Below are 19,333 nucleotides of genomic sequence, written 5' to 3' on the forward strand. Positions count from 1 at the left end.
CTCCTTGTCTTTTCTTGCGCGGGGGCCGCCTGCAGTCGGCGTCCGGGATGTCGCGTCGTGCTCTCAGCGTGGGGGAGGACTTTCAGCGCGGGCGCTGGCTTCATGCCGCTCTGCGGCCGCGTCGATCACCTGCTGGATGCGTCTAGTCATGTAGGGGAGCTCGTTGGCCTCCAGCCCGTTCAGCTCGTCTACGGCCGCCTGAGCGGCACGCAGGTTCTCGAGTGGCGTGGCGTAGACGGGGCGGTCTGCTCCCAGCATGCTGGCGATGGCCGCGCCGCACTTCTTGACGATGCCGGCTCGGCTCGGCCCGCCAGGAGGCGGCGTCCCAAAGGCGGCGCGGTCGACTTCGCACTGGTGAGCCTCAGTGAGGCGTCTCATGGATGCTATCTTCTGGCCCTCCGCGATGAGGGCGAGGCGGCGTGCCTCCAGTGTCTCGGCATCGGCGTCGGCCGGGATGGGGGCGGACAGGTCGTGTAGCGCCGCTTGTAGGGCATCGTGGGCATTCTCGCCTGAGGCGGCGCCGTGGCTGATGACCAGCACCTCAGTGACAGTGCTGCCGCCACTGTCGGCTCGAGGAAGAGGGTCGTCGATGATCACCATGTTGGTGGGGAAGGCGTCAAGCGATGCCGTGTCGGAGTCGACAAGCATCGGGTCGGTGGGGCCGACCAACTCCAAATCCACAGCAGGCTCGCTGGAGACGTGAAGCTGGTCGAGGACGCTGACGAGGCGGCTCTCGGGGCAGTCTGTGCCAGCGTCGGACGCAGGCTCGTCGGAGATGCGAGCCTCGCCAAGAAGATCGGCGAGGCAGCTCGCCGCGCAGGCGTCGTCGACGCCTTGCAGCGCGTCGAGGCAAGCACCATCGGGCGGGCCGGGCTAGCTACGCTCGCTGGGAAGGAAAAGGGTTCCCGTCCAGAACAGGCCTCCGGACGACGGTACAGCTGGCCCCATGGTGGGCGCCAAATGTCGGGGGTAGGTGCGACATATGCCAACGGGTGGCTTATCATTGTGGGAGCCAGTAAGACATCGCCGGTGCCTGGAAACGGGATAAGGCGAAGACATGCACGCCGGCGAATCTTACCCAGGTTCGGTGCTCTTCGTGGAGATAACACCCCTAGTCCTACTCTGCGGGGTCTCCGCATGATCACTAGATCAACACAAGTGGCTACAAGTGGCTCCTTGAGTTGTTTGGCTAGTGGAAGAAGAAGGGCAAGGCTAGCTCTCCTCTTCTCTCTATGTGGTGTCTAAAACTCTAAGAGATCAACCCTTTGCATGGGTGCCCTGGGGGTTTATATAGGCCTACCCCCCAGGGGTACAATGGTAATCCGGCTGGATGCGGGTCCAGGCCGTCAGTGTCTGTATCCGCTGGCTTCTCCGCCGGCCGCTGGGTCCCGCCAGCTGCCGGCCCCACCACCTGGGGGTCGTGTCGGCGGCTGGTCACTGTAGCCTCGCCCCTGATGACGAGGGCTTTGCCGGGGTAAGCATGGCTACAGTGCCGCCACCTGGGGGGCTCTCACTGTAGCCTTACCTCGTCTTGTCTCCTAAATGGTGCACATACTTCGAGGGAGGGAGGTAGCCGGCTGACGGGGGCCGGCTACGTCCCAGGCCGACTGGGGGAGGCTTGGCCGCCTTCGGGTGTCTCTCTGGCTGGCGGGGCCCGCCACATACGGGCCGTACTGACAGCCTGTCGTGGGTGGCGTCATGGTCAACATGGCAACAGTGCTGCGCCGGACGGCGCAATGTGGCCATGCGTGCTCCGGGATTCGGGGGTGGCAGGCTCTACTGTAGCCACGCCCTGTCTCATCGCCGTTATGGGGGTGTAGACTTTGAGGGGGGGACACCTGACCGCCTGCTAGGAGACGGCCTTCTCATAGCCGGCGACTGGGAGTCGGCCCTTTTCGTGAGGGCCAGCATAGGCTTGCCGCCTTCCGGAAGCCGGCCGGTGGGCCAGCCGGCCATAGGAAGGCGGTCATGTGTCTTGGACGCTTGAGGGCTTGTTCTGCCTAACAATTTTTGAAGAGCCAGGGGGAGCCCGCTAGGCTACCCGTGGTTGTTTACTCCGACACCCGCACATAACGGAGGAGCATGGAACTCCTCTCCTCCTTGAGCTCAGGGAGCTCCACGTCCTTGGCCCTGACCTCCGCATCCTTGTCATGGAGCTCCTGTGTCAGGCGACTCATCTTAGACTCCATGATCTGCTGCGCCGCCATGGCACCAGGTAGAAACAATGGGGAGGGGAAGCAAAGGGGGCGAAACGGCTGAAAGGCAAAGCAATCTACGGGAAGGTGGAGGGAGCCAGCCGAGGAGCGGGGTGAATCTTTTGGTTTTCACCATGGGAATACACCAGTCGACGACTTTTCACATCAGCGAGCAGTGGGTTTTACAGGCGGAGTCATCGTGACTAAATTGCTGCCGCGCCTGCTCCCGTCAATCAAAAAATTAAAAATCCTGCCGCACCCAAACACCAGAGCAACGCCGCGGTGGATATTTAAATTTACCTGCCGACAAGGAGATAAAAGAGGGGTGAAAAACCAAATGTGGCGGCGGCCTAGCTAATCGGTCGCACTAGCCTAACTAGCTAGCCATGGTGCTTCACTGATGTACTCGGCGGGGAAGGTGGTCTTTTGTGATTTGACGACTAATTTGCTTGCTTCGGCGCTATGACCGAGGAGGAACCAGAAAATGCGTGGTAGGGTGTCCCACGTCTCGGGAAGGAAGAATATATGCGTGCACCACCCGGGATGACCCCGAACCTGTGCGGTAGGGTGTGCCACGTCTCGGCACAAAGGAAAAATGTGTGTGTAAAAACATATTGTATCAGACGTAGTACCTATGGTTCGACCTCGAGACCCAGCCAGTCGGTTGAAAACACCCCACTAGCCACACAGCTTCGTCATGCTAACGTGGCACGGAGGATTGGTGTGGTTAGCTCCGTCTCGACCAGCCACAATGTCTTTTGTTCTAGGAGATTCTTCTATTTTCCAAACTTTTTTAGTTATAACTAGGCAAGTGGCCCGCTCGATGCGCGGGCTAGGATCTCATTAAGTTAAGTGTGAGAATATATTATTTGATTTGTCCAATAAAAATTGAAACAGAATGTAATGACATTTTTAACTATAAGACCTTTCCCAACATAGTTCTGTCTTTGGCATATTTGGGTTTTACCTAATGTATTTATACATGTGTTGTCCGTTGATGATTTACTTACTAATTATACATGCCATACTATAGTTTCATAATCAGTTGCATTCGTCAAATTACATTTGTATTTTTCTGACATTTTTATTATGTTGTTTTTTTTTGTAATCATAAATTTAACATTTTTCATTATTTTTGTATAATCGTAGGTTAATTTGCTCACACTGTGCAATATTATCACATTTTATATTTAGTGTTTTTTGTATAGTTAAAAGATTTAGTTTATCTATTTCTATATACTTATCCATAAGAAATTTTGTTGGTAGGTCGTTGCCTTCATACACGTGCAGTCAGTAGTACAAAGGCTGGCTTACATTTTCACGTCACATAGTTTGCTCTCACTGTATGCATGTACAGAACGTCATTAGCTTCATGGGTCCCACCAGTATGATTCTTCACTTTCCCCATTCTGTAGTCTTCTCGGCTTCTCCGTTCTTCTTTTCTCCACTCATTCCCTTTCTCATTTCCTTATTTTCTCTTCTCACACAAAAATTGGTTTTGCTGGATAGCCCTCATCAGCTTGCTCTCTTCATCCGCTGTATTGAGGTTGCTCCTCCTCACCTCAAGCCACCACTGGAGCTGGTGCTGCCACAGGATGACCATCGACGGCGGCTGGTTTGGCTCCTCGTACGTCTCCTAGGCTGGTAAATGGGGCTGGATTTATGATGGCGTCTGTGCAGTGATTTTGTCACGGATTTCGTCTCCTGCAGGCCCGCAGCCTCTTGGATCCAGCTTCAGTATGAGGGAGCTGGAGACATTTTCTTCCCCAAGCACGCAAACCAAACGCATTGCCGCTATTTCTGCGCGAGGCAGCTCAACACATCATTCACATCCCCTACTGCGGCAACATTCTTCAATTCAAACTACAGGTCCCCATTTTTTCTTTCAGCGACTCTGTCATATTACCATCTTTATCTTTTAGAATTTTTCCTTTTCGCGACTCTACAATTGCTCCTTTCCATTTGTAAGGAAACATTGTGTTTGTATATGGCAAATCAACATTGAATTTCAGTCTCTCGAAATTAACTGAATTTTGGTCAGGGAAGTGTACGTACATGCTAATCTAATCTCAGATTTCCGTCATACTTGTCATGTATCACAGATGTTTGGTAGCTAGAATGATAAAAAAGAGATGACAAGAATATATCCTGGTAATATATCAGTTCCATTGGATTGGTGGATGTTCTGTTCAGAGTAATTTCCTTTAGCTCTATCATAACAGTATAGAGACCTATCATCACAACATTATAAAGCATAGAGACCTATCATCAGTTCATCACAGCGCTATAAAGAATGGTCCAAATCGGATGCCATATCGAGGAAAGGCGTAAATATGAACTGGAAAGATGTTTTTGATCTCTTTTATCTGCTGGAATCAAATAATTCCACATTTCATGAAGCACATTTTAGTATTTATTAGTGGTAACCATCCCTGAACAATTAACCAAGTTCAGCATCTTGAGTTGCTCCTTTTGTATCGGTTTACCTGATAACATGTCTCCCATTAGGTTGTCCATGTCAACCATGCCTGCCAGCACTAATTATCATCATTAACTACTGACAAGGATCCCGATGGCCACATTTGATACTAAAGATGCTTCCCACTGCCATGCTTAATTCACACATACATACACTGATAGCCACACCACTTTTCCATAGTTTAGATTAACAAATCCAATCTCACCGATGTTTGAAGTTCGAAGAATGCTCGTCCCTTTGTTGTACCCGCTCTATTGGTTCCATTGTACTAATCAAATCATGTTTATAAATCTAATTGATCAATGCTTGTTCTTTGGTATTGGAGTCTGGTCATACCTGAGCAGTGTTTATCAGTATTCACCCTACTCTCCAAGGTATCACTATAAGCAAAACTCGAAGTGTTAGTCCAAAAACTTTGATTTTTCTTTATCCACTTCCATCCCTGTTGTATCAAAAAGGAAAACTTATTTTGATATTGTTCTTCAATGGTCGGTAGTTTTCATACTCTCAAACTTTCAAGGTCTTAATTATGTAGATGGAGTCCTCTTTATTTTTTGCTTTAAATTTATTGACAGTTTGTTCCCAATAGAAGCATGGATTGCATTTCCCTACACAGAGAGAACATTAGCAAGCTTCGGAAAAGGAAAACTGAAGAGACATTATATATGTAATACTTGGAACTTTTTATCTCACAAAATCTTATCAGTGCTAATGAGTTCATTAGTTGATAAGTTAATTGTGTCCTAAAGTCGTAAGACTTTGAGACTTTAACTTTGATGGTCCATGTCTTGTTTCGTGTAGTCAATGAATTCAGTGGTTAGGTGCCATACTCCTTGAGGCCCTAAAAATATAAGAACAAAATGTTGATTAGTAAAGTAAGTATATAACGACATGACAGCTTTATAAATACACAATTTTATTTTGCAATGGCCTCCAGTGATTATGTGATCACAAAGTAAATTTAAGATTTTTTTTAACTGGAATAGATATATGAAACCATATTATGAATGAATATATTTTTTGACTATTGATTTGATCTCTTTTTTCAAAACGGAGCTGTGGTATTAAGACAGAAACCCACTATCGAATTTGAGGTTGGTCGAATATGAAAACCATCTGATGCACCACATGTGTTTCTCTATATCGCAGCAAGCAATCCCATTTTTGTCTGTTATACCTGCAGTGTGGTTCTAGTCTTCTAGAGTAAATTATTTTAACGTGAATACACGGGAACCAACATCCATGGCATCACCATTAAGACATGAACCCACACCTATAGAATTGCATTACTTAATCTAGAATACACATGATAGTTTTTCTATTTCAATATAATTAACCTTCCAATCTAACATGTCAGATGTTGTTAGATGAGCACTTCCTAGAGTATAATTGAAGTATTATTGATCCTTAATAGGCCTGATTAATTTCGTGCAGTTGGTACTTACTTGAGGTGATCTGATTGCTCGATGGAGCCAGCTGGTGTCCGCTGGAGGAAGACAATGCCGATGTGCCACTGGTTGGAGGAAGTTGACTTTGATGTCTCGTTCGCGGGAGGAAGATGATGTACAAGGTATATCATCTAGTCTAGAGGACAATTAACCCTTGAGGCGTAATTGCTCTGGTTTGGGCAATCAAATCTCTGTACATTAATGTGAGAGTTTGGAGAGATTGCATCTCTGAACTTTTTTTTGTGCCTGTTCTTTTTATTGTGGGATGGTCTGATGGCTCATGGATGGTCAAACCTGTTGGGATCATGAGGTTTCTATTGTGGGATGGTCTAATCGCTCAACCTGTTGGGGTAATGAGATCATAAATTGTGGGATGGTCTAGTCGCTCAACCTATTGGGGCCGTGAGATTATAATTGTGGGATGTTTTTTTAACTGATCGTGGGATTTTTTTGGATAGATCGTGGGGTGTTTTTTTACATCAATCGTGGGATGTTTTTTTTACATCAATCGTGGGATGGTTTGATAGCTCATGGGTTTCAGACTTGATGGGATTGTGAGATTTAAAGTTCCCATCTGGTTTACGAACATCTAATGGTTGTAGCTTGTTGATTGGAAATAGGCACACTGAATTAAAGGTCACATATTTCTAATTATTGTGAGATTTTCTAAGCTAATTACCTTTATTCTGATTACCCTGTCAAGTCTCCCTCCGTCTCATAATAAGACATTTTTTAACACTAATATAATGTCAAAATACATTTTATATTATGGGACTGAGGGGGTACTTTTTATATATAATAGGTAGATACTCTAAAACGGAGGTGTACCGTGTTATATATATCTCCAGTTGTAATTGCACAATAAGGCACACTTTTCATAAAAGGAACCCTCAGTTCAGCATCTCATAGGAAATCAATTGTTTTCAATCTGCTACAGATCAACTATTTCAAACTAACAACAAAGAACACAAAGTAATGCATGGATCAATTACTGCAAAATCATCACCAGTAGCAAAGAAAACCTAATTAGACTAAATATTAGTAAGAATGGCAGGCGAAGATACCAAGATATGGTTAGAATTTTTTTAACAGAAACTGCACAATAAACAATGGAGAGCGTGGCAGCATCCACGGACAACCTTCAGGCGAAGGTCCTAGTCTGTGTGCTCCACCTATTAGGAACTCGATTGAACAAATGCCAAAAAAAATAGAAAAGATACTTGGTGAGATTAAGTGCCAGAAAGCAAGGATACCTAGAAATTGATGGGCTCCTTTGTATGGATAGCAATTTGTGCATCCGCTGGTGCAAGCACTGCCCTTCGGCAATCTTGTGAGTCCAGCCTAACATCGCCGCCAACTTGAATGCATCTACTATCTCTCATGACAGCGCAATCTTGTGAGTCCAGCCTAACATCGCCGCAACTTGACTGCATCTACTATCTCTCATGACAGATCGCTGAGTACGCGCTTGAACGTGGCTGCCGGTGCTATTTCTGAAGCATGGTTTCGATGGAAGCCATCTGCAGGACCAGATCACCGATTACTGCTTGCACTCCGCGGACGAAGGAATAAAGAAGGGAAGAAGACGGAGGCCTGTGCGCGTCGACGATCTGCTGGAGGGCAAGGCCAAAGGTTGTGGCGGCGCCTAGTTGAAAGGATGGGATGGGAGCCTTGCTGGGAAGGAAGGAAACATCAAGCGATGAGGGAAGACCTGATCGTGTGTTCATTATTTAGTCTATTTTTTTTCCTTTGAGCTTTAGCTTTGAGTTTTTTTTTCAGGATGAGTATTTTTTCTTTTTGGAACGTTTTGCTTTGAGTCTTCAATATCATGGGCCTACACATAATATATGGCAAAGGAAAATAACTACCAGTAGGATATGTAATGGCAAAGGTGGGTAATTAATTTTCCCTTAGTTAGATCGAACGATGTAAATTGTTAGTCGGTCAAATAAATGGCTAGATGTTCCTATTTTTTGTGGTAATTTCTAGCTAACTCTCTTTTTTCTGGTTAACCCGTAAAGTACTTTCTATATATAAAATAGATAACACCAAGGCAAGCTAGCGCCGCTCTTCGTGTGTGCCCGTGCGTCTAAAGGAGAGGAGAGAGAGATCGCAGACTTGGAACCCACCAGCAAGTGGGTCAACAGTCATGCACATGTTGATGGGCCACTCCCTCTACTCTACTCAACGTAATACTGTATAAAATCAAGTTATGGGACAAAGCCAACAACTTTTGTTGTTTCAGGCTATCGACTTACGCTTTGTGGTCCAGGTTGCCAGTTCGAATCTCGTCTTTCAGATTTGTTAGTTTTAGGTACAAATTTGATCAATGACAAGTGGGACCCCCGTGTGTTGTTCCAATATTCCAGTGTAGGATGGCTTTTTTGAACAAACACTTTACGCGGTTAGACAAGTAACGACACGAGTTACACGTATTTTGCACGTTTACGAACAAAAATGACAGCGGCATAGAATATCACATCCACCCCGCAGCTTAGATGCTATGGTGATATGAGTTTTTTCGTCGTTGGAACTGAGATCCAATGGTTTGGGAGTAGTCTTTGTAATTATGCGCAATTTCCAAACTCTCCAAGGTTTTTTTTGCAAATAAAACATTCAGGCCTCGTGTGTGCTGCTGGATCTTGGATCCAACGGCTCCCCCTTGCTCACATTAGGTGCTCCCCGTAGCTTAATTAGCCGCTACGGTGATACGAGCATCTAGGTCGTATCATCTGTGATGAGATGCCACATGTGTAGTACTTGTACTTTCTGCGCAATTCCCAAACTCTCTCAGGCGTATATTGCAAAGATATTCAAACCTCCTACTGTGTGCCGTTAGATCTCCGTGAACTCGTATCACCATAGAATTTACGATGCAGGAGCACCTCATATTCTCCCGTGCGAGAAAACATCAGGTGCTCTCGCAGCTTGGATGCCACGGTGGTACGAGCTTCGAGGTTGTTTGATCTGAGATCCAATGGCATATGAGTAGTATTTGGGCTTGTAAGCAGTGGCCGAACTCTTTGGGGGCTTTTCTGCAAAAAAACATTCGACCACCAAGGAGTTGTTGGGTCACTTTGACACCCAAAATTTTATTTGGATTTTTCAAAAGATTTTATTTGACTTGAGGGAGGTGATTTAAATTTTTTCTTCCAAAGAAACCTCCCTTTCAATATTTTTTTTATGGCAAGAGTTTTTATTTATTTTGGATTCACCCAAGACTTGCTTTTGGTCTTGGAGGTCCTTTCCTTCTTACTTTGACTCAAGACAAAATACTTTTCACTTGAGAAAAATGCCTTTTGAAAATCTCTTTGAAATTTGCACTATGGCTTTTGGAATGATCCTTTACCACTTTCAACAATTCCCTCTTGCCATGGCCTTAGTGCAAATCCACTCTCCTAAACCTTCCCTCATCTTTGGATCATGTTTTGCATCCAATCCAGCAAGTTGTACCTCTCCATATAATTATTTTCCATTTAAATCTTATCAAATAAATTTATGTCTTCTATTCTAGCCCTTGGAGATTTACAAAGGAGCTACCATCTCTGCTTTGATTTTTGCCCCCAAACCAACTCCCCTTCCTAGTCCTTTGAACCCTCAACCAAGATCCATGAAGATCCACTGGTCTTCAGTTCAAATTTTTCAAACTACACTTGCTGCAAGTTTGGACCAGATTTGTCAAATTTGGTGAAATTCATTCAAATCCTTCTCCAAATATTCCAAGTAAAATCAGGCAGCCTCTGGGTACACTGAGTGGTCACCTCACCAAGTCCCAGCCCCAGGAAATTTTTTCTCATTGCCAAATCCTTCTGTCGAACACCTGCAGTGCATTGTGAATGTCAAGTTCAATAAAGTTCAGAAACAGTTTCAGTACACTATCGTTTTCTTCAGAACTTGTTGTCGATCTCGACAGTGCCTCGATGTCGCCTTGCTCCCCGTCCCCTCCCCCTTGTTCCTGCACCGCACGAGCGCCTGTACGCTTGCGGACGTCGGCGACGAGCAGGAGGAGGTGTGCCGCCCCGTGACCGACGCCAGCGGCGGCTTTGCGGCCGCCAAAGAGAGGCGCGGCGCCGACGGCGCCACCCAGCGCCGCCCAAGCCACCGGAGCTCGCCGCGTGGCCTTCCACTCCCCAGAACGCGCTGCCACCCTCGTCGTGAACCGCTGGGCGCGGAGCGCGCTCTCTGCCGCCGACGTGCCCGTGCGGCCACCCCCACCATGGACCGACGCCATTACGCTAAGACCAACTCAGTTTAGCAGTGAACGGCACTAGTAAACCCCACTGATGCTGCCTGGCCACTCAAACCACCTGCTCAACCACTACCTCGCCGTAATCGCTCGCCGGAGATTCTCCGTTCACGGCCACCCCCTCGATCCGCCTATAAATAGAGGCCCCGAGCTTCAACTCGAACCCACACCACCTCTGCACTCCACCTAGAGCACGCCTAGCCACTGGAAGAGCCCCGAGGAGGTCTCCTTCCTCGACTCCGGCCGCCGCAACCCGCCACGGGATCCAGCTCGATTCGCCCCCGTGCGTGCACCTCCGCCTCCCATCTCTTGCCAATAGCTTCCCTATGCATCCACTCTTCTGACCCGTGTTTCAATTCGAGGTTTGCAGCTCACCACCGGAGTTCCCCACCATCACCCGAACCGCCGTCCGCCAGAGAAAGTGTCGGCGTCGACGTGGTGCTCTCCGTCGGTCGAGTCCACCACCCACCGACGCGGAAGGACACGCTGAAGCTCTTGGTACCCTCCGATCTTCCTGACTCGCCGTGGTTCGACGCCGGCGTCCACCGCAGTCTTCGGGCGCCGGCGAGCTTTTTGAACCTGACATGTGGACCCCCATGTCAGCCTCTGTTCTATTCTCCCTCGAACCATTTTCTGTTGGCGCCTTCAGGCAAAAATACGTTTTCCCTTTTTAGCTGGCGCATTTCTTTCCGAAGCGTTTTCTGTTTTCTCAGTTTAAACCCTGGAACTTTTCTGTTTCATTACAAATGAGTCCCTGGACAGAAACCTTTATAACTTTTTAATAAAAAGGGATTTTTGAGTGATTCTTTTTCTGACAGTCTTAAAATTTTGTCTAGTTTTTTATGGGATTTACTTGGAAAAAATTTGGAGAAATTTTTATGCACGCGTTGGTTTTCACGTTAGTGCCCGTTTTCGTTATGCCATAGGTTCCGGAAGAGGTGACGGAGCCACGAACTTCGCCGAGCTAGACTCCGACTTCTCCGAACCAGGCAAGCATGTTTGAACCTTGGATATGATAGGTGTTTTGCATGTTCGCGTGACAGTTTGTGCGTGGCATATGAGTGTCAGTGAGTACCTCGTTGCTTGTGAGGCAACTACCCGCTTTTTCCAAAGTCGCGATGATCTCTGGTGAGAGATGGCCTAATCATGTGGTGACATGAAGGGCAGCAAGGTGGTACTGTTGTAGCATACCAGCCTTGCGTCATCCGACGAATTCCGACGTTAACGTGGACGGAGCCACGTTATCGTTCTTTTCCCCTCCGTGCTGCCACATGTTTCATTTGCCAGGGTGCGGTTTAGTAAGTTGGTAACCTCTTTCCGTGTACACACCAAACAGAGGGGCCGGGATGATGGTTCCTTGGCCCAGGATTAAAGCCAGTCATCCGGTCAGGGGGCATGGGTGTTTCCGGTTGGGACCGAGAGGGGGGGCACCCCCTTAGAGCGCACGTATAGAAATTTGATCCCATGCTACGCAAGGTTGTAGCCTCCACGTCTCAAGGATTTTCTTGAACGTTGCCGAGGGTGATCCCTGGCTTCGGAATGTTGAATGGGTGTGTACTGGTTAGACGTGTTTCTTCCAAAACACCGTAAACGGAACTAGTCCCCGTGACTACTGAAATCCGTTGGCTGTGGTTAAGTACAAACTCTGCAGAGTCAAATTCTTCCAAGCCATCGTATCCATGATCAAGTAGTGTAATCAGTATATCCATATCTATCCGCGTGGAAAACTTGTCCCCGGTGAACAAGCTCAAGTGGTAAACCTAGTTTAATTATTATTACTGTGGATGGACTAACCTTATATTTGTCTCGTACTTGTAATAATTTATAATCTCGAGCTACTGAATTATTGAGCTACAATATAAGCCCTTTATGTGACGTCGCGCAGACGTCCGACTGTGGCGTGTTTTTGTTTCTTACTTTAAATATAAGCCCTTTATGTGATGTCGCTCAGACGTCCGACTGTGGCACGCACTGCCTTTATTTTCTGTTATAAGCCCTTTATGTGGTGTCGCCCCGACGCCCGACTGTGGCATTATTATTCTTGCAGTTTCCTCTCGAGGAGTCATTCAGACACTCGTTTGGCACCAGTATTACTATTCTTGCAGTTTCCTCTCGAGGAGTCATTCAGACCCTCGTTTGGCACCAGTATTACTATTTTTGCAGTTTCCTCTCGAGGAGTCATTCAGACACTCGTTTGGCACCAGTATTACTATTTTTGCAGTTTCCTCTCGAGGAGTCATTCAGACCCTCGTTTGGCACCCAGTGTGTACTATCTCTATGTCTGAACGCACTGGTTAATTCATTCATACGCTTCATGTTTACATTTGTTATATCTTATGTCCGAACTGTCTTGCGAGTACTTTCATAGTACTCACCTGGCTTGTTGATTTGGCCAGATGTTGACGAAGGCGATCTCTTGGATGAAGAGTTTGATAGCGCGTCCGACGCCTAGAGGAGTCCCAGTCAGTCCTGCGCGATCCCGGATATTGGTCACTTGTATTCTATACGCTTCCGCCACCCGCAACAAGTCTCCTCGAGCCTCACTCCAACGCTCGAAGAGCTGTAGTCTTCAGGAGTCATATCACTCGCTTCACGGTGATATTTCCACCACCGTTATTATCGTGAGTTAGTAGTTCTGCCACCCTATCCGCCGTCTTGTTTTATCGGCGTGCATGTAATAAATTGTTGGGCAGTCTCCGCTCAACCTTGTATTTTATTCAGTACTCCTGGTATTTTTCTTCTGTGACCAAGATATTGTCTACCAGTGAGAAGGAATTCTTCCTTACTGGTCCGTAAAAGGGATTGGTCTCTCAATAATTATTTTATTGAAAACCGGTCGTGACAAGCTTGGTATCAGAGCCAAGCTGACTGTAGGAAGCCACTAGGTGCGATCGCTAATCGGTTATTAGCGTCTTTTGTGCTTTTTCAGCATTTTGCAATTGTAGCTATTTTCTGTTGGTCATCATAAATTTATGACATGACTACTCAGAATTTTTGCCTACTTTTGTAGATGGCTGGCAGCAGCTGTGAGAATCGAGTGTTCACAAACGTGCCCGAGGGGTTTGTCAAGCTCCTCGTCTCCATCACCAAGATCGCGATCGGGCCAGCAGCTCGCCCGGAGTTCACGCTCTATCAGCACAAGCTCAGCGACGACGTGTCTATGCACCAAGCTGTGGTGCAATTCAAGGGAGGACGTTCTGCAGCTCGCCACTTCTGTTTTGTGGGAAGGGCCATGCCTACGGAGAGGCATGCCATGCAGATGGCTGCCCGTGAGGCGATAGCTCGTCTTCGGGACATTCTTCCTACGATGAAGACTCGTCGCTACCGCTACCTCCCATGCCATGTGCCATACACCAGTCACTATGCATTCGCCTGCCATCGGGGAGAGCGAGATGAAGCCATTGAGATGGTTGTGGAGTATCTCAAGGCTCTGGAGGAGTCTTTCGACAACCTCATAGACGATCTTGTGGCTGCCCGCATGGACTTAGTCCGGGGCGGTCCTGCCAGCAGGAAGGAGCTTCTCCACACGGCACTGCCTCCGACTTTCGTCTCGTCTTCAGCCTCTTATGCACCGGCCGTTTTGGCCACTGCTCGCCGTCTGCCTACCACTGAGGAGTTCGACCGAGTCATCGCTCCTACTCCAGTCAGAGCTGCTTCGCCTGCCGCACCCGCTCTACCACCTGTCGCTCCCGCGCCATCACCGCAGCGCAGCGTTACGCGCCAGGAGCCAGCTAGAGAGGAGGTGGAGGTTGATTCTCCTGGACCGCTAAGTCTTGCCATCGGCAAGGGGAAGGAAATCTTCACCATCTCCGACTGAGAGCGCCGAATAGCCGCGCGTTATGTCTGCTGGTATGATGTGTTGTTTTATCTGTGCGCTAGTTTGTATTGGTGTGTTTGCTGCCTTCCGGAGGAGTACGCTAGCCTAAATAACATGTCAGGAATGTGTACGCGCATCCTGAGTGCTGTATCATGTGTTTGCTTTTCGTGTGTAAGATATATGCTAAGCAGTTCCTCTCCGTGCGAAATCGCTTATGTTTCCTTGAAAACCTTGAGGTCTTTTAAATTGTTGCCTTGCAAGTTTTTCCTTGTGCTACACGGTTTTTCTCATGGGTTTTGCAAAATAATACCCCAGACTGGAAAAAATGTCTCGTCCGTGGACTCGCTCCATGCCCAATCAGCCAAAAGAGGTTTATGGGACACAGACTAGCAACAATTTCACTCAGGGTCAGGCGAGTCAACAGGACAGCGAAGCAGCCCTGTCTCAAGTCTGCCGTCTCTTCGAACAAAGCCAACAACAGCACCAAGAGATGATGAATCATGTCATCAATATGGGAAACCACCGCGAACCCCATCAACCACATTCCAAGTTATCTGAGTTACAGAAGACTCGCCCTTCAACTTTTGCTCACACCGATAGGCCGCTGGAAGCCGATGATTGGCTTCGTGACATTGAAAGGAAACTGATTATTACTCAGTGTTCAGATCATGAGAAGGTGCTTTATGCACCACACTACCTTACTGGAGCAGCTGCAGCATGGTGGGAAAACTTCCTACACATGCATCCCAGTGAACACAACATCACCTGGGAAGAGTTCAAGGAAGGCTTCCGTGGGGCACACATCCCCAGGAGCATCATAAAAATCAAGAAGAGAGAGTATGATGACCTGAAGCAGAGAGGCATGTCAGTGAAAGAATACAATGGTCAGTTTACCCAGCTATCCCGTTATGCCTACGACGAGCATATGACAGAAAACAAGAAGATGGAAAAATTCCTGGACGGCCTGGCACCAGCACTAAAATGCCAACTGGTTGTATACACTTTCCCGGATTTTAAAACTCTGTTTGACAAGGCCATTACCTTGGAGAATGAGCGCCGTAGTCTGGAGGATCTCCGTAAGCGAAAGAGGGACAAGACGACTCTTGCTCGCAACAACCGAAGCAAGACTGGGGTTCCAAGGACAGAAGCAAGGAGATCCACGACTGCTGATCCAAGGCCCGTCAAAAAATTTCATGCCAGAGACAAGGAGTACACATACCATCCAGGGGTCACCTGCTATGCTTGCGGTGAAGGGCACTATGCTAAACAGTGCCCAAAACCAAGGAACTCGGCCCCCAAGCCAAACAATGGTGGAAACAACCCAGCCCCCAAGCGCAACAATTTCAATCCCAACAACAACCACAAGAAGGGTCACCTGAACCATGTGACCAGGGAAGAGGCGCAGAATGCCCCAGACATCGTGCTCGGTACGTTCCCTGTCAACACAGTACCTGCCACGGTTTTGTTTGATTCTGGAGCTTCCCATTCGTTCGTTTCGAAGAGTTTTGTTTTACAACATGATTTTCCGATACTTCCCTTGGAAAAATCTATGATCATCAAGTCCCCCGGAAATAAGCAAATCGCTCAGGGTTACTGCCAAGGAGTGGTCATTGAGTTCGAAGGACTACAATTCCAAGCAAATCTCATCGTGTTGGAGAGTAAAGGACTGGATGTCATTTTAGGAATGGATTGGTTGATCACCAACAAAGGATTCATTGACTGTTTCAATCGGACCGTGATTCTCACCCACCATCATGGCAAGACAATAAAGGTTACAGCTCAAGAAAGACCACGGTCACGGCAACCAAAACTGAACAAAGTGGACATTTCTGAACCGAGAAAAGTTCCAGTGGTATGCGAGTTTCCTGATGTGTTCCCTGAAGAACTGCCAGGCATGCCACCAGACCGAGAGATAGAATTCAGCATCGAACTAGCACCTGGCACCGCTCCCATCTATAAGAAGCCTTATAGAATGGCACCCTCAGAATTGGTGGAGTTGAAGAAGCAGATAAAGGAATTATTGGACAAAGGATTTATTCGAGCCAGCTCCTCACCTTGGGGTTCGCCAGTGTTGTTCGCCAAGAAAAAGGATGGGACACTGAGACTGTGTATAGACTATCGAGCCCTCAATATGGTCACCATCAAAAACAAATATCCGATGCCACGGATAAATGATTTGTTTGACCAGCTCGCACAAGCCAAGGTATTCTCAAAAATTGATTTGAGATTGGGATATCATCAACTGAAAGTACGGACAGAAGATATCCCCAAGACAGCATTCACTTCCAGATACGGATTATATGAGTTCACAATGATGCCTTTTGGTCTAACAAACGCCCCCGCATATTTCGTCCACCTCATGAACAAGGTGTTCATGAAATTCATGGACAAATTTGTTGTGGTGTTCATCGACGATATTCTGGTATACTCAAGGACACCAGAAGAGCATGCTGAGCATCTCCGAATTGTTTTGGGAGAATTGAGGAAACATCAGTTGTACGCCAAATTTAGCATGTGCGAATTTTGGCTAAGACAAGTTGGTTTCTTAGGCCATATATTGAACCAAGAAGGCGTGGCCGTAGACCCAGAAAAATTCAAAGCCATACTTGACTGGAAGCCACCCGCCAACGTTACAGATGTGCGGAGTTTCCTAGGAATGGCCGGATATTACAGAAGATTTATTGAAGGATTCTCCACTGTGGCAAAACCTATAACACAGTTGCTCAAGAAAGACAAGAAATTTGTATGGACGGAAGCATGCGAGAAAAGCTTCCAAGAACTCAAGAAGAAACTGACAACCGCACCGGTCTTAACTGTGCCAGACATACACAAGAGTTTTGAAGTATATTGTGACGCGTCCCGAAAAGGTCTCGGATGTGTACTAATGCAGGATGGCAAAGTTGTCGCATATGCCTCCAGGCAGCTGTGAAAACATGAGGAAAATTACCCAACACATGACTTGGAGCTAGAAGCAGTTATACATGCACTCAAGGAGTGGAGGCACTTTCTGTTGGGGAATCGCTGTGAAATATATACAGACCATAAGAGCCTCAAATATATTTTCACACAGCCAGAGCTAAATTTACGCCAACGACGCTGGTTGGAACTGGTCAAGGACTATGATGTCGGTATTCACTACCATCCAGGGAAAGCAAATGTGGTGGCCGATGCCCTTAGTCGAAACCCCAGCCCGGACAATGACGGTCCGCAAAACTTGAGGCCTGAGTTTCAGCAAGAGTTCGCTAGGCTCAACATGATGTTAGTCTCTGAGGGCACCGTATCAAAACTGGAGATACAACCCACCCTGGTGGAACAAATTAAGAAGGCTCAACAGGGACATCCCAGCATCGAAGGTATAAAGAAGAAAATGAACCTTGGAAAGACTTCAGAGTTCGTCACAGACAGCGAAGGAACATTATGGTACGGAGACAGACTTTGCGTACCTAACATTGAGGAACTCAAGCAACAAATCTTAACCGAAAGCCACACCGCTCCATACTCGATCCACCCTGGAGGAACCAAAATGTACAAGGACATTCAGGAAAGATTTTGGTGGCACGGTATGAAAAGAGATATAGCCACATTCATTGCTTGTTGCGATTCATGTCAGCGCATCAAGGCCGAGCATCAAAAGCCAGCAGGGCTACTCCAGCCAAACAGGATACCGGAGTGGAAATGGGATGAAATAGGAATGGACTTCATTGTCGGATTACCCCGATCTCAACGCGGAAGTGACGCCATATGGGTCATCACAAACCGACTAACCAAGGTTGCTCATTTCATTCCCGTGAAGACTACCTACTCCACACAAAGACTGGCCAAACTTTATCTCTCCCGTATAGTTTGCTTGCATGGAGTCCGAAAGACTATAATATCCGACCGAGGGACACAATTCGTCTCCAAATTTTGGGATCACCTACAACAAGCTCTGGGCACGCGACTAGCTTTCAGCACAGCATACCACCCTCAGACTGATGGACAAACAGAACGTGTAAACCAAATCCTAGAGGATATGCTGAGAGCCTGTGTGCTCACCTATGGATCCAGTTGGGAAGAGAGTTTGCCGTATGCCGAATTTGCTTACAACAACAGTTACCAAGCCAGCTTGCAAATGGCACCCTTTGAAGCATTGTACGGACGAAGGTGTCGAACCCCACTGAATTTGTCAGAAACAGGTGACAGTCGTATCTTCGGCCCAGACATGCTTAAAGAGGCCGAGGAGAAAGTTAAGCAGATCAGGGACAGACTCAAGACCGCGCAGAGCCGACAAAAGAGCTACTACGATCAAAAACATCGTGAGGTCAGCTTTGAACCCGGTGATTCCGTATACCTCCGAGTATCTCCTATGAGGGGTCTGCAACGGTTCAAAATTAATGGGAAGCTAGCCCCGAGATTTATTGGACCATTTTGTATAAAGGCACGAAGAGGCACGATAGCCTACCAACTAGACTTACCCAAGGAGCTGTCAGACGTCCATGACGTGTTCCACGTCTCTCAACTGAGAAAATGTGTAAGTAACCCAGAGAAGCAGGTACCCCATGAAAACATTGATGTGCAACCAGACCTCACCTACAGAGAGAGGCCAGTAAAGATTTTGGAAGAATCTGAACGAAGGACCCGTCAGAAAACGACAAAAATTTTCAGGGTTCAGTGGAGCAACCACACCGAGGATGAAGCTACATGGGAAAGGGAAGATTTCCTCCAGGCAGAGTATCCATATCTATTTGAGGATCAGCAGAAATCTCGAGGACGAGATTTTTCCTCAGGGGGTAGGTGTTGTGACACCCAAAATTTTATTTGGATTTTTCAAAAGATTTTATTTGACTTGAGGGAGGTGATTTAAATTTTTTCTTCCAAAGAAACCTCCCTTTCAATATTTTTTTTATGGCAAGAGTTTTTTTTATTTTGGATTCACCCAAGACTTGCTTTTGGTCTTGGAGGTCCTTGCCTTTTTTACTTTGACTCAAGACAAAATACTTTTCACTTGAGAAAAATGCCTTTTGAAAATCTCTTTGAAATTTGCACTATGGCTTTTGGAATGATCCTTTACCACTTTCAACAATTCCCTCTTGCCATGGCCTTAGTGCAAATCCACTCTCCTAAACCTTCCCTCATCTTTGGATCATGTTTTGCATCCAATCCAGCAAG

General features: G+C 47.1%; 1 long non-coding RNA gene across 2 annotated transcripts; it reads left to right on the forward strand.

Moving 5' to 3' along the window:
- The first annotated feature begins 3,035 nt into the window (after positions 1–3,035).
- LOC120966391 (uncharacterized) lies at positions 3,036–8,815 on the forward strand. Of its 2 annotated transcripts, XR_012187631.1 has the most exons (3): positions 3,172–4,064; positions 6,109–6,244; positions 7,575–8,815. It is a non-coding gene; the product is annotated as an uncharacterized lncRNA (long non-coding RNA). The 2 variants fall into 2 exon arrangements; XR_005759943.3 differs by lacking the exon at positions 7,575–8,815 and having other exon boundaries at positions 3,036–4,064; positions 6,109–6,574.
- The last annotated feature ends 10,518 nt before the right edge of the window (positions 8,816–19,333 follow it).

Source organism: Aegilops tauschii, chromosome 6, assembly GCF_002575655.3.
Source record: "Aegilops tauschii subsp. strangulata cultivar AL8/78 chromosome 6, Aet v6.0, whole genome shotgun sequence".
NCBI classification, from domain to species: Eukaryota; Viridiplantae; Streptophyta; class Magnoliopsida; order Poales; family Poaceae; genus Aegilops; species Aegilops tauschii.